The sequence below is a fragment of the Echinops telfairi genome, unplaced genomic scaffold (genome assembly GCF_000313985.2).
Source record: "Echinops telfairi isolate 266 unplaced genomic scaffold, ASM31398v2 ScPeMD7_25;HRSCAF=90, whole genome shotgun sequence".
NCBI classification, from domain to species: domain Eukaryota; kingdom Metazoa; phylum Chordata; class Mammalia; order Afrosoricida; family Tenrecidae; genus Echinops; species Echinops telfairi.
Window position 1 is genome coordinate 26,713,422 of NW_022103922.1, and position 12,013 is coordinate 26,725,434.

At 48.1% G+C, this 12,013-nt stretch overlaps 1 protein-coding gene across 1 annotated transcript in view; it reads right to left on the bottom strand.

Moving 5' to 3' along the window:
- The window catches only part of MOB3B (MOB kinase activator 3B), a 231,537-nt gene extending 227,108 nt beyond the window's left edge, over positions 1 to 4,429 (bottom strand). Inside the window, exon 1 of the mRNA XM_045289255.1 lies at positions 4,297 to 4,429. The gene's annotated coding sequence lies outside the window, so the exon portion shown is untranslated. The remainder of the gene's footprint in view (positions 1 to 4,296) is intronic.
- Between the last annotated feature and the right edge of the window lie 7,584 nt (positions 4,430 to 12,013).

The following is a 12,013-nucleotide window of genomic DNA, read 5'->3' on the forward strand; positions in this document are numbered from 1 at the left end:
AGTCTCCATCTCTTGTTCTTTTATACTTGCTTTGCTCTACCAACTGGAAACTATACCAAGTCAATGATAGGAGAATATGGATTAGAAAATTCTGCAAAATGTAACCTCTCAGGGGCTTAACCGCTTTACTGCCAACAAAGGTTAGCACATTCAGAGTTGCTACAATCTGTGCGGTATGAAAAAACCCATTTCCCTCTCAAAAAGAAAAAAAAAGGTGGGGTGGTGGGGTGTGAATAGATATTTCTGGACCATTTGCCCCACACCTTGATTGATTTGCTATAACACAGAACAGGGTGGTGTTTTATTAAGAACAATCTACAGTGACATTGGTTGTCTGAATGAGGTGTCCGTGAAAATTGGCCCAGCCTTTGAGAGGCTGTACTTCTAACACTGAGCACTATGCATCCCTATTGTATATGATCTGACTTCCATTCTCAAAAACCCCTCCAAACTCCCTGCCATCCAGTCCATGCCTAGACACATGGAAAGTGCTTCAGGAAAGTGTAATTCCCAACTACCACTGAATTTTTTGTGCCTCCAATGAAATTCTGGGAGTCAAACTGTGGCAGAACTTTATAAATAAAAAATAAAGGAGTAATTATTTTTAATCTGTTAAATCAATTAACCACTCTGATAATACATGGCAACTTTAATATTTTATCATTTTAATGTGATTTTGTGCCCAGAGTGTCTACATTATTGATTTAAGTTTTCTTGTGTGGTCCACCATTTGCCTTAACCATTGGCTGAAATGAATTTTCTCTTCCTCTCTGTCCCTTATCCCAGTTTGAGAACCACCTCCTTCCCAGCAGGAATTGAAACAGAGACTGTGGAACACAAATGCACAGAAGAGGGTGAAGTTGCCCGGCTCAGCCTGTGAGTGGCCCCTCCAGTTCCAGCTGATGATGAGCGTGCAGCTAAACCGTTTGGATTCAAGATCGTTCCAAATGCAGTGTTCACATAGTACAGCCAAAGACAGAAACTGAGGCAAATTTATAACAACAACGCAAAGCTAGAAGAAATGTTTTAAAGAACAAGTTGTAGATCATGTAAGACTGGCTATCTGAGGAAAAACCAGACAATAAAATTAGTTTGTGTGATCAATCCACTTAGTAAAAACAACTCATTCGCAAGAGTCGTTGTACATGAAAAAAGTACAACAGTGTAGCGGAAATGGGGTTGGGGTATGCAAGCTGCTAAGACTTGGTATTTTCCACAAGTTTCTCTAATAATGCCTTTGAAGGTCTCCTTAATAATTCTACTGGAATCATCTCAGCTATTTCAGTCTCATTTATGGTTACAGGTTTGTCAAGTGTTTGCTACGCAGGAGAGTGGAGAATTGGCCAAGAGCTGAGCCCTCTCTTCTCCTCAATTCAGATTGCTCAACTGCACAGTCAAGGATAGAAGTCAGCAATAGCATGCTTCCCTACAGAGCACAAAATCCACTGCCATCATGTCCATCTGACCCTCTCTACATTTTCTTGGGCGGTACACTTTAATAGGAGCGGATAGCCTTCTCTGTCTCCTGAGGAGCCATCAGATGGTTTGAACCATCTGTTAGCAGTCACTGACAGCACCCCCAGAGCTTCTTGGTAAACAGCAGGTCACATCAAAGAGAAAAAGGAGAATCATTCACACTGAAAAATAAGGACACAACATCACCAAGGGGAAAAAAACCCAGCAAAGACAACATGAGGAGAAATATTGTAGATCTCCTTTGTGATGAAAGAAATGCAAAATAAGACAATTGCCTTCCGCCAGCTTGCAAAAGATGGGGGGAAAGGGAAAAGGGTGTGTGTGTGAAAAGGGGGTGGGTAGTGGGTGTGGGGAAGCAACAGGCTTGTGTATAGTTGGGCAAACTTCCAAATTTAGGCGATCTCAAACATTCTAAAAAATGCACCCTATCCTTTGAACCAGGTGTTTTACCTCTAAAAATTTATTCCAAGGAAATAATTGGATAAGATTCCTCACTGTGGTCTTGTTTATAATATTCACTTTTTGTATTCTTTATTTTCTTTTTCTCTATTTTTTTTTCTTTCTAAAATGATTAGGGAGCGGATCTCTTTTAAATTCTAGAACGAAATAAACCACACAAGCTGATCATCCACTGTAATTACCCCCCTTGTCATTCCTGGGCTGGCCTGGGACAGGGACTCTCCTTTCACCTCCCTAAAGGGTGCCTTGGGGCACTTGTTCAGCCACCTAGGCCCTTCCTTCTGGTTGCTTTGCTCCTGGCTGTTCTTGCTGTGGCTGGTAAATTTCAATGGCCTCCTACCTTGGGGATCATTTTCCTAATGAAATGTTTGTAAAATGCCTTCCAGTGCTTCAAAGCACCCCAACTCTATCTAGGAATCCTGGCAGAAAGTGCCCTTGAGTCCACACGCCTGACTGAACAGCGCTCTCTTCCCTTGCCCTTGCGGAGGGGCTCGGAGCTCCCAAGTTCTGACCAAGAAGGGAAAGCCCTAGAATCGTACAACGTGCCATAACGCACTTTCCATTTACGGTGAACCAATGTTGAGTGGGTAGCGTCTTCCCTCCCCTCAGCCTTCGGTTGAAAGATAAACGGTACTTTAGGTTCATGAAATCTCAGGCTGACTGGGTTATCCCACAGAAAAAGCAGGGAAGGACTGCTAGGCTTGGAAAGGTAGAGGTTCCAACCACTGCACTCACAGGGCGCCTCGACCCGCACTATCCAGGGACTACTTTGCTTTCGCCCAGGTTCTTTCATAACCCACACCCACTAAGAATAAACACGATGTGTAAACGTCCAACTTTGAGAGAAGGGGGGGGGGCGGGCCGCTGGGCCGCTTCTAACGGAAGACGGGCACCCACACCGGGTCTCCAGGCCAACCCCAAGTTCCTAGGAGGGACTTGGGAGCTTGGCTCCTGCCCTCCCAGCGTCTGGGCCACGTCCTCGGGTCGGCAGTTCCTACCACGCAGCGGGGGGACAGCGATTTCAACACGGGGTCCCTAAGGGACGTCAGCACTGCATCTTCACTTTCCAGAGAGTCGCGGCACTCCGATCCCAGGCGAAGCCTGGCGGCTTCTGAAGTTCGGTGCGTCTCCCTGCTCTTGGGGCGACTCTGCGGTCCTTCCGACCCTGGAAACCCAGGTCTCAGAACCTCAGCTTTCTGCCCACCAAGCATGGCCCCTCCGTGGCGGCAGGCCACCCCTAAAGTCTTTGGCCAGGGACTGGACTCCGCACTCAGGGACACGCCGGGTGGCGGCACCACCTCGCCCACACAGTTTGCAACGCGGCACCCCTCGGGTGGGTCCGCGCCCCGGCGGCGCGCCCGGGAGAAGGTGCGCGCGATGCGCCCCGGGCGGGGAAGGCACCCCTTTCCCCCACCCACTCCCCGCAGGCCCGGTGGGGCCGCCTGGCTGGCCGCCTGGCTGGGCTCTGGCCTGGCCCCTCTGTCCCCAAAGCGGGCCCGCAGCCCCCGAGGTGGGCGCGCTCGGAGAGGGTGAGGGGGTTCCTCCCCGCCCGAGCCCCGCCAGATGTTGGAAAAGCAAACAATGGGGGAAACGTGGAGAAACAAAAGGCCGCTCGCTGGGATCTCAGCCGGCCGCGTCCGCAAGTCCCCGCAGCGGAGCTGGTGCGAAAAGGGCAAGGAGGGGCTGGGGGGGCCCGGGGCCGCCAGGACCTGCCAAGTCCCGGCGGCGGGCCCTCGCCCCCCCAATCCCCCAGACGGTGTCCGAAGGCGGGAAGGAGCCATCAAAGGAGGGCGGATGGGTTTTCACCCTCCCGGGAGGGGCTACAATCCCAGGTGTTTGACAGTTGCGAGCCCAGCGTGCCCCACGACGTGGCGTCGACAAACCCCGGGGGCGAACGCGGTGACAGTGCGGGGGCCCCTCCCGGCCCCCGAGCCCAGCCTCCACCCCGCAGCCCCCGGCGCCCGGACTTTGGTCCCTTGCCCCCGGCGCACTTGGGTAAAAGTTTGTCTTCCCGCCCAACACGCACTCCGCCGGCGCCCGCCCCTCGGGACGGCTGCGGGGAAGGCCGGTGCGGCCGACCAAGGGGGGTTTCATTCAGGAAGCTCCCAAACGCAAGGCCCCAGAGCCCAGGCTGGGGGCCAGGGGCCCGATCCCCGTCCCGGAAGGACACACGAGGAGCCGGACGGAGAGGCGATGAGAGAGGGGCTTGCGGGACGCCAGCCCCGGAAGCCGGAGGACGGTGGGCGCGGAGGAGCGGGCCCCCAGCTCCCACCGCCCCCCACCGGGCACCCCCGCCCCTCCGCTGGCCCGTGCGGTCCCGGGGGCCGCCTCCCCTGGCGCTCGGCGCAGCGCCTCACTCACCGTGGGGTTTTCCCTTTCGTCTCAGGGCCGGGCCGTATCTCTGCTGCTGGGCCGCCGACGCCAGAGGAAGAGGCTGACGTCGGAGCCGCTGAGGGTCCACTCGAGCGCGCACCGTCCCGGCGCGCGGAGCAGCGGAACTCCAGATGCACCCGCGGCGGCTCGGAAGGCCCCCACAGGCACCCTGCGCGTTGCACCGCGGCTGGGGCTCGGCGGCCACGCGTGCAGCGCCGAGCGAGGACCCCTGGCGGCCGTCGGCGGAGTGGCAGCGCCGGGCGGGAGGAGGCGAGTCTGCAGGCCACCTACGCTCCGCAAGGGCACCGCGGGGTCCCAGGAGGGAAGCGTTCAAGGGCAAACCCAAAGACTGGGATACAGGGAGCATGCCGCTGAAAAGATTCCCCACCTTGGGAACCCTACGGGGTAGTTCCACTCTGTCCTCTGGGTCACTGAAAGCTGAAATTGACCAGATGGTGTGGTGTGTGTGTGTGTGTGTGTGTGTGTGTGTGTGTGTTTCCCTTAGGAGAAAGATAGGGAATCAGCAGTCAATGGGTGGTGTGTGTGTGTGTGTGTGTGTGTGTTTCCCTTAGGAGAAAGATAGGGAATCAGCAGTCAATGGACGCTCCCAATCTTGCAGAAAGGCCACTGGCATTTGAATCAGTGCAGAGAAGATGCGGGATTAGAATGGATATGTTCTGACTACACGACAGCTGCCCCCAAACCAAACTAAATTCACTGCCCTCCCGCCCACCCACCCCCCTCCCCGCAACCAGTCGGTTCCGACTTTGAGCGACCCAACAGGACTCGCTCCATCGGGTTTCCAAAGTGGACAATCTTTTCAATAGCAAACTGCTTGGGTCCCGACCTTTGACTGTAACACTTTATGAAAGCAGAAAGCCTCATATTTCTCCCGTGGAGCGGATGGTGGTTGTGAACTATGTATTGTGGAATTAGCAGCCCAACACGTAACCACCATGCCACCAGAGCACCTAAGGGCAGGGAAATGGTTTCTCTTCTCCACGATTTCTGGACTGTGGAAACATGCTATGGGCTGCCTGTAGCACAGAAAAGAACCATTAGTCACTGGACAATGCTTTGAGAACCTGTCGGATGTATTTAACAGGCTGGAATAATGGAATGAGCATGTATTTTGAAGCCCAAGCCGGTCTGCCACTTTCTATCTGTGTGATTGTGGCCTACGGATCCAGAGACTTGGTTTTCTCTTCTGTAAAAAAGGGAGAGTAATGCCGGATTTTTAAGGGGTAGTTGTAAAAAGCAAACTAAATAAAGAAAGTAAACCCCTCTTGTCGATAATGTCCTTGGGTGACAGTGAATGGATTTCGACTCACACTGACCCCAGATTGCAGGGTAAAGCTGTCCCCTTCGGGGTTCTGAGGTCATCTTTGGGGAGAGAGATGGCAGGTTTTCATTGCCCGCAGTCCCGGTTGGGTTCCGACAGCTGATCTTGTAGTGAGTAGCTGACTGCTGTCACGACATCGCCAGGGTGCCTAGCTTACAGCTTTTGTTAGCTTCCCTCAAGTCAGTTCAAACTTGCCGAACAAAATACTGCCCAGGCCCGCAGCAGCCTCCCAACCTTTGTTCTGTATGAGCCCAATGTTGTAGCCCTTGTGTCAATCATCTCCTCCAGGGGCTTCTTCTGGTTGGACAACCCTCTGTTTTATCCTTGTGCCTTCAAATAGGAGTTTCCTGCCTTTGTGTGAAAAATGAGTCTTCCACATCTTTTCTTTCACCATATGATAGCACCTTAATGCTTGGTGACTGAGGGGCACCCAAAAATTGTGAAATGTATTTTTTTGACAATTCTTTGTACACTATTTGAAGAGGTGTGGAGATATATGAAAAAGAATTTCAGATCTATGGACGAGAAAACACTCCTCCTCTGAAGAGGTTTCTATGACTACTAACTGAGAACTTCTGAAAGTACACACACACATCAAGTCCTCTCTGAATAGTTAGTCATGATATGAGCCCTGGAATTAAATGTCCCTACTTGAGAAATGCAGAGAAATGTCTAAGAATAAAGTCCAAACAGAAGCAAAAACCCTTCACACACCACAAATCAGGCCAGCAAACAATGCTACTGCTCATCACTGAGTATTGACACCTTATTCCCCAAGCCCAACCAAGCCCACTGTCAGTCCAGCTATCTTGCACTCAACGTGAGCCTATACAGCAGAGTAAAAACCATGGGGTTTTAAGGCTGCAATCTTTATGGAAGCAGACTGTACATCTTTTTCCTAATTGACCTGGTGAGTTCCAACTGTAATTATTCTTATCTGCTGTGCCCCAAGACTCCCCTTATTCCTACACCACCTCTATAAGTATACGCCCAAACCCCAGTCTGCAGTTCATCCACTAGAACAGGTAGGGTGGCCGTGTTTCCCTTTGTTTGCCCTTCTCTCCTGCCCACTAGTTACTGCTTAGGAGGAAGCTGTGGCCTCCCAGGAATTTTCATCAGATAGTCTTTCCTGTCCTTTTAAGGAAAAAAATAAAGAAGGATTTTCTTGCCTTTTCTAGTTTCTAGAGGCCGCCCACATGTTTGACTCATGGTACTCCATCGCCATCTTCACATGCAGCGACAGGTCACTCATTTCCTCTTCTGCCTTGTCCTCCACCTTTAACAGCTCTTCTGATTCCAATGGACCCTCTGGAGTAATCCAGGATAATCTTATTTTAAGGGCAGTTGATTACTCGTCTGTGGGGTCAATTCCGATGTATGATGACCTACAGGACTGAGGAGAACCGTCCCACAGTGTCCAAGTTTCCAAAGCTTTGCTGAAGCAAGCTGCCATGCTTTTTGTCTGCAGAATAGCTGGTAAGTTCGAATGCCTGGCCTTTTGGTTAGCAGGTGAGTGCCACCAGGGACCCTCACAAATGACTGTAACACAAATCTGTGGAGAGGAGTGTTGAAGAGGCACAGCAAAGTACTATGGAGCCTAGACATGGAAGGTTCACTTCTGGGTGGAGATAGTGAAAGGAGCTTCAACAAAAGCATAGTATTGAAGGTGGACGCGCAGAGGGTGGGCCTTCCTGAATGTAGGCAGAATGACTTTCACATGGAGAGATCCATTCGTTAGTTAGGAGCTGTCAAGGCAGTACCAACTCATAGTGACTCCGTGTGCAACAAAGTGAAATACTGCTCGGTCCTTCATCAGCCTCTAATTGTTATGTCTGAGTCCATTGTTGCAGCCATGGTGTCAACCCATCTCCTCGAGGCTCTTCCTTTCCGCTGGCCTTCTACTTGACCAAGCACGATGGCCTTTTTCAGGTAAGAATCTCTCCTGATAACATGTCCAAAGTACCTGAGAAGAAGTCTTGGCATCCTCGCTTCCAAGGAGCATTCTGGAGGTACTACTTCCAAGAGAGACCCATAGAAGCAATACAGAAAAATGGAAAGATTCCATCTGTGCCCTGTGAATGAACATCAGTGTAGTTAATGGGGGAGCTGGGATAGGAAAGCAAATGGCTAGCTGACACTCTACTAAATTCTCTACGAAAGATCAAAGGGAACCATATTACTTTTGTGAATCATTATCAACGAGGGAAAATTAGCTGAAAGGGCTGCCATAGAAATGGATAAAGCAAAATGATGATGGCAACGTATGTCCAAATGTGCTTGCCACAATGGATGGATGGATTGTGATAAGAGCTGTATGAGCCCCCAATAAAATGATTTTTTTTTTAAATGGCTAATGCTGTAACTTAAAGAGCAACAAACAGGAAAAGTAAAATGCTTGCCGGAAAAAAATTTTTTTTCAGAGATTGCTGTTTGCCACATTAGAAAAAGTAACATGTGGATTGTATTCCAAAGCACAGGTCCTGCACCTTAGACCTACAGGATCCCACAAGAAAACAGTCATAAGCAATGAGAATGATGGGTCCATTCCTGGCCTTCCGACAAGTATGGCTTTCACCATTTCATTCGAGAGATGAAGCAACTAAGATTGGAGATTCAGTGACTTGACCAAGATTACCCAACCAGTAAGCTTAGAGCACTGACCGCAGGTCCTCATGACCTCTGCTGTGTGTGGAAGGGGCCGAACTGTGCATTAGGAGGAGAGGGCCGAAGCAGCTCTCAGGCAACCCTCCCCAGGTTCTGACGGAACAATCCTTCGGGAGTTTTGATGGGGCCCTTGACAAACCTCGCTGCCAAGTTCTCTTCTCTACCTCTTCAAGATTCCAATTAGCTCTGATCCATGTTTTGCTCAATATTAATTTCCTCCAAAGAAGCTACTTCACCATTTGGAAAGATTCCTTTTATTTTAATTTTATTTTTGTAATCATTTTTGTGGGGGCTCTTACAGCTCTTATAACCATCATCAATTGTATCAAGCATATTTGTACATATGTTGCCATCATTTCCAAAACATTTTCTTGGTATAAGCTCCTCTTTCCCCCCTCCTTTCCCTACCTTCCCACCCTGGTTGAACCCCTCATAAGTTATATATTGTTGTTATTATTTCATATCTTACACTGTCCATTGTCTCCCTTCACCCACATTTCTGTTATTTGTCCCCTTGTGTGTGTGGGGAAGGCTATACATCCAACCTTATGTTGGGTTCCCCTTTCCTGAGGGTTTTATCTGTCTTGAATTCCATGTGTTGAGAGCTCTTATCTGTACCAATGTGTGTTCTGTGGTCTAGCTGGATTTGTAAGGTAGGACTGGGTCATGGTAGTGGGGAGGGGGGGAGGAAGCACTCAGGAACTAGAGGAATGCTGTGTGTTTCATTGGTGCTGCACTGCACCTGGGTTGAATCTTTCCTTTCTTATCCAAAACATGTATATGGATGTGAATGAGGAGGGCTGGAGTGGAGACCCAAAACCCATCTGTAGACCATTGGATATCCCCCCACAGAAGGGTTATAAGGATGGTTGAATCATTATTAAGGTTTCTAGTGGCTTCTGTCCAGCCTCAGGTAGGAGATTAGTGACCAGTAATATGAAAGGGACTTGTCCTGGGTCTTTAACAGCTGCACTGATGCCTTTCAGAGAAACACATTTCTCTGAAAAGATTGCTGGAAAACGTTCAATTAACACCCCCCCCCCAGATCTTATTGTTCAACGGTCTCTACAGAGATGAATGATTAACGAACGTACTTCTTCCTTTTCTCCCTCCCTCCTTCCCACCCCCCTCACTATCTTTTTTTCCCTCTACTCTTCCTTTCTTTGTTATTTGATCCAAAAGGGATTTATGGCAGTGAGGTAACTCGATCTTGCTGGTCCATGTCCCCAGAATAATGACTCTTCTCTTTTATATAACTGAATGGCATGTGCATTCCTTTTCTGTCTCTTTTTGTTTCCTTGTTTCTTTCAGTAGATGTTTTTATCACATTTTCATTATCAGTTTCTATTCATTGCTTCTCAAACTGGAATAGGAAAGGTCTCCAAGATCCTAAACCCTCAACAAGCAGACGGTGGGTGCCCCAGCACCCTGACTTTCTGTCTGACTCTGCAGCCTTTTAGTAGCGCAGTCACGAGAAAACCCAGACCTCCTGCCTTTCGATCCAGAAATGTGTCTTGGTTTGGGAAGGCGTTTTGTTATTGTGGTTGGCCAGCGATTAAGGCCAACCTAGGAAAAGTCCATTTTCTGGCATATCTTACCCTGATGGGTACTGAATGCAAGTGCTTGGCTTATACCCGTGGCAACACCCTGAGCTCCCCCTATACCCAAGTATCAAAAAAGCTGGCTCAGCTAGGGTCACAGTGAGTTGAGGTATATGCTTTCTTCCCCCCACCCCACCCCCAGGCCCCTAGACCTGTTATCTTAGAAATCTTTACCTATCAACCCCTCACATGCCAACATCTACACAGTATGAAGAAGACAAGGAGAAAGAGAGCAAGTAAAATAGGAAAGGAGCAAGAAAAAAAGAAAAGGGAGGGATGAAGAGAGGGAAGAAAGGCAGAAGGAAGGCAGGCTGTCAACGATATGGGGTGGCTCATGTAGGAATGATTAGCTAGGCCTATGTTAAATTTTATACTCACGTTCATATCTGTTGATAAAGGGATCCCAAACTTGTTGCCATTGAGTGGATTTTAACTCACAGAGTAGAAAACCCATAGGGTTTTCAAGGCTGTAATCTTCAGCAAAGCTGACTGCCACATCTTTCCTGCGCACAGCAGTTGGTGAGTTAGAACTACTGGCCTTTAAGTTAGCAGCCAATGGCTTAACCACTGCACCATGGAGGTGCCTTAAAAGAACCCAAGAGTGACTTAAAAGAAATCGTCTAGGTTCCTGCCTATCTACCCTTCCCACCTTCCCAGGTTGAATCTCGCTGAATCTAGGGGTCTGGTATAATCTTTCTTTAAAGATTCCTTCCATTTGTGAGTGTTGTTTGCTACTCTCCCTTTTAGCCTACCTGTAATTTCCCCATTCCTTACTTTATTTTTAGAGGACTACATTTACCCAAACACTCATTTCTTTCACATTTTCTCCATTACCTGTTCTTATCTCCACAATGTGCTTTGCATGTTGAGTAGGACAAATAACGCTTACTTTTTCTTGGGAACAACTTCTGCTCAGCTCTATGGACTTTTCACTCTTCGCCAGGTTTTATTAATTCTTTCCAAAATCAGAACCTCTGTCACCAAAGATGGAGACATGTATTTATTTCTAGTACATTTCACATACATTATCCTCTTAACAATCCTATTGACCAGCATGGGAGCCATTAGCCACATGTACTCAAGGACACGGAGTACTTGAAATGTGGCTAGTGAGCACTGACATGTGCTTTCAGTGTAAAGTGTACGTCAAATTTCACACCTTGCGTTTAAAAAAGAATGCAAAATATCTCAATTTTAAAAATATCGATTAGATATTAAAATGATAATATTTTGGATATACTATTAGAAATATTAAAATTGACCTAACCTGTTGCTTTCTACTTTTTTAATTGTGACTACTAAAAACTTTTGACTGGAATCTTTTGCTTTGGGAGAGACCAGTCTTTGGAGAAGGACATGATGCTTGGTAAAGTGGAGGGGCAGTGAAAGAGAGGAAGGCTCTCAAAGAGATGGATTGAAACTGGCGGCAACAACGGGCGAGATTCAGGAACAACTGTAAGGATGGCGCAGGACCAGGCAGCATTTTGTTCTGTTGTGCATAGTGTTGCTATGGTCATAACGGACTCAATGGTACCTAACAACAACAACTAGAAACTTTGGCTTGACATACATGGCCCACACCTATTTCTTTTGAATAGCACTGATATAAAGTAATTAGATCTTCATTTCATACATGAGGAATTAGGGGTGGTTTATTGCATAGCAATAGACAACCAAACACTCCCCTTTGCAATGTAAATTTGTCGTACTTCTTTCTGCTCAACTGAAGCTAAAATAAATCCAGTAACATTTGAGTTGATTTAGACTCATAGCAACTCCTTTTTTATTTTTTAATGGTGACTCCTTGTGTATCAGAGTAGAACTGGATGCCATAGGGATTTCAATGACTTATTTAATTTAGTGCGATTATATAATAAATTGATTTCGAAAAAGTATTGGAAGTACCATGGACTACTAAAAGGACAAACCGATCTGTATTGGAAGCGGCAAGGCTAGAGAGCTCCTCAGAGGCAAGAATGGCGAGACTTTGTCTTACATGCTTTGGACACATTGTCAGGAGAGACCAGTCCCTGGAGAAGGCCATGATGTTTGATAACGTGGAGGGGCAGCTAAAAAGAGAGAAGCCCTAGACGAGATG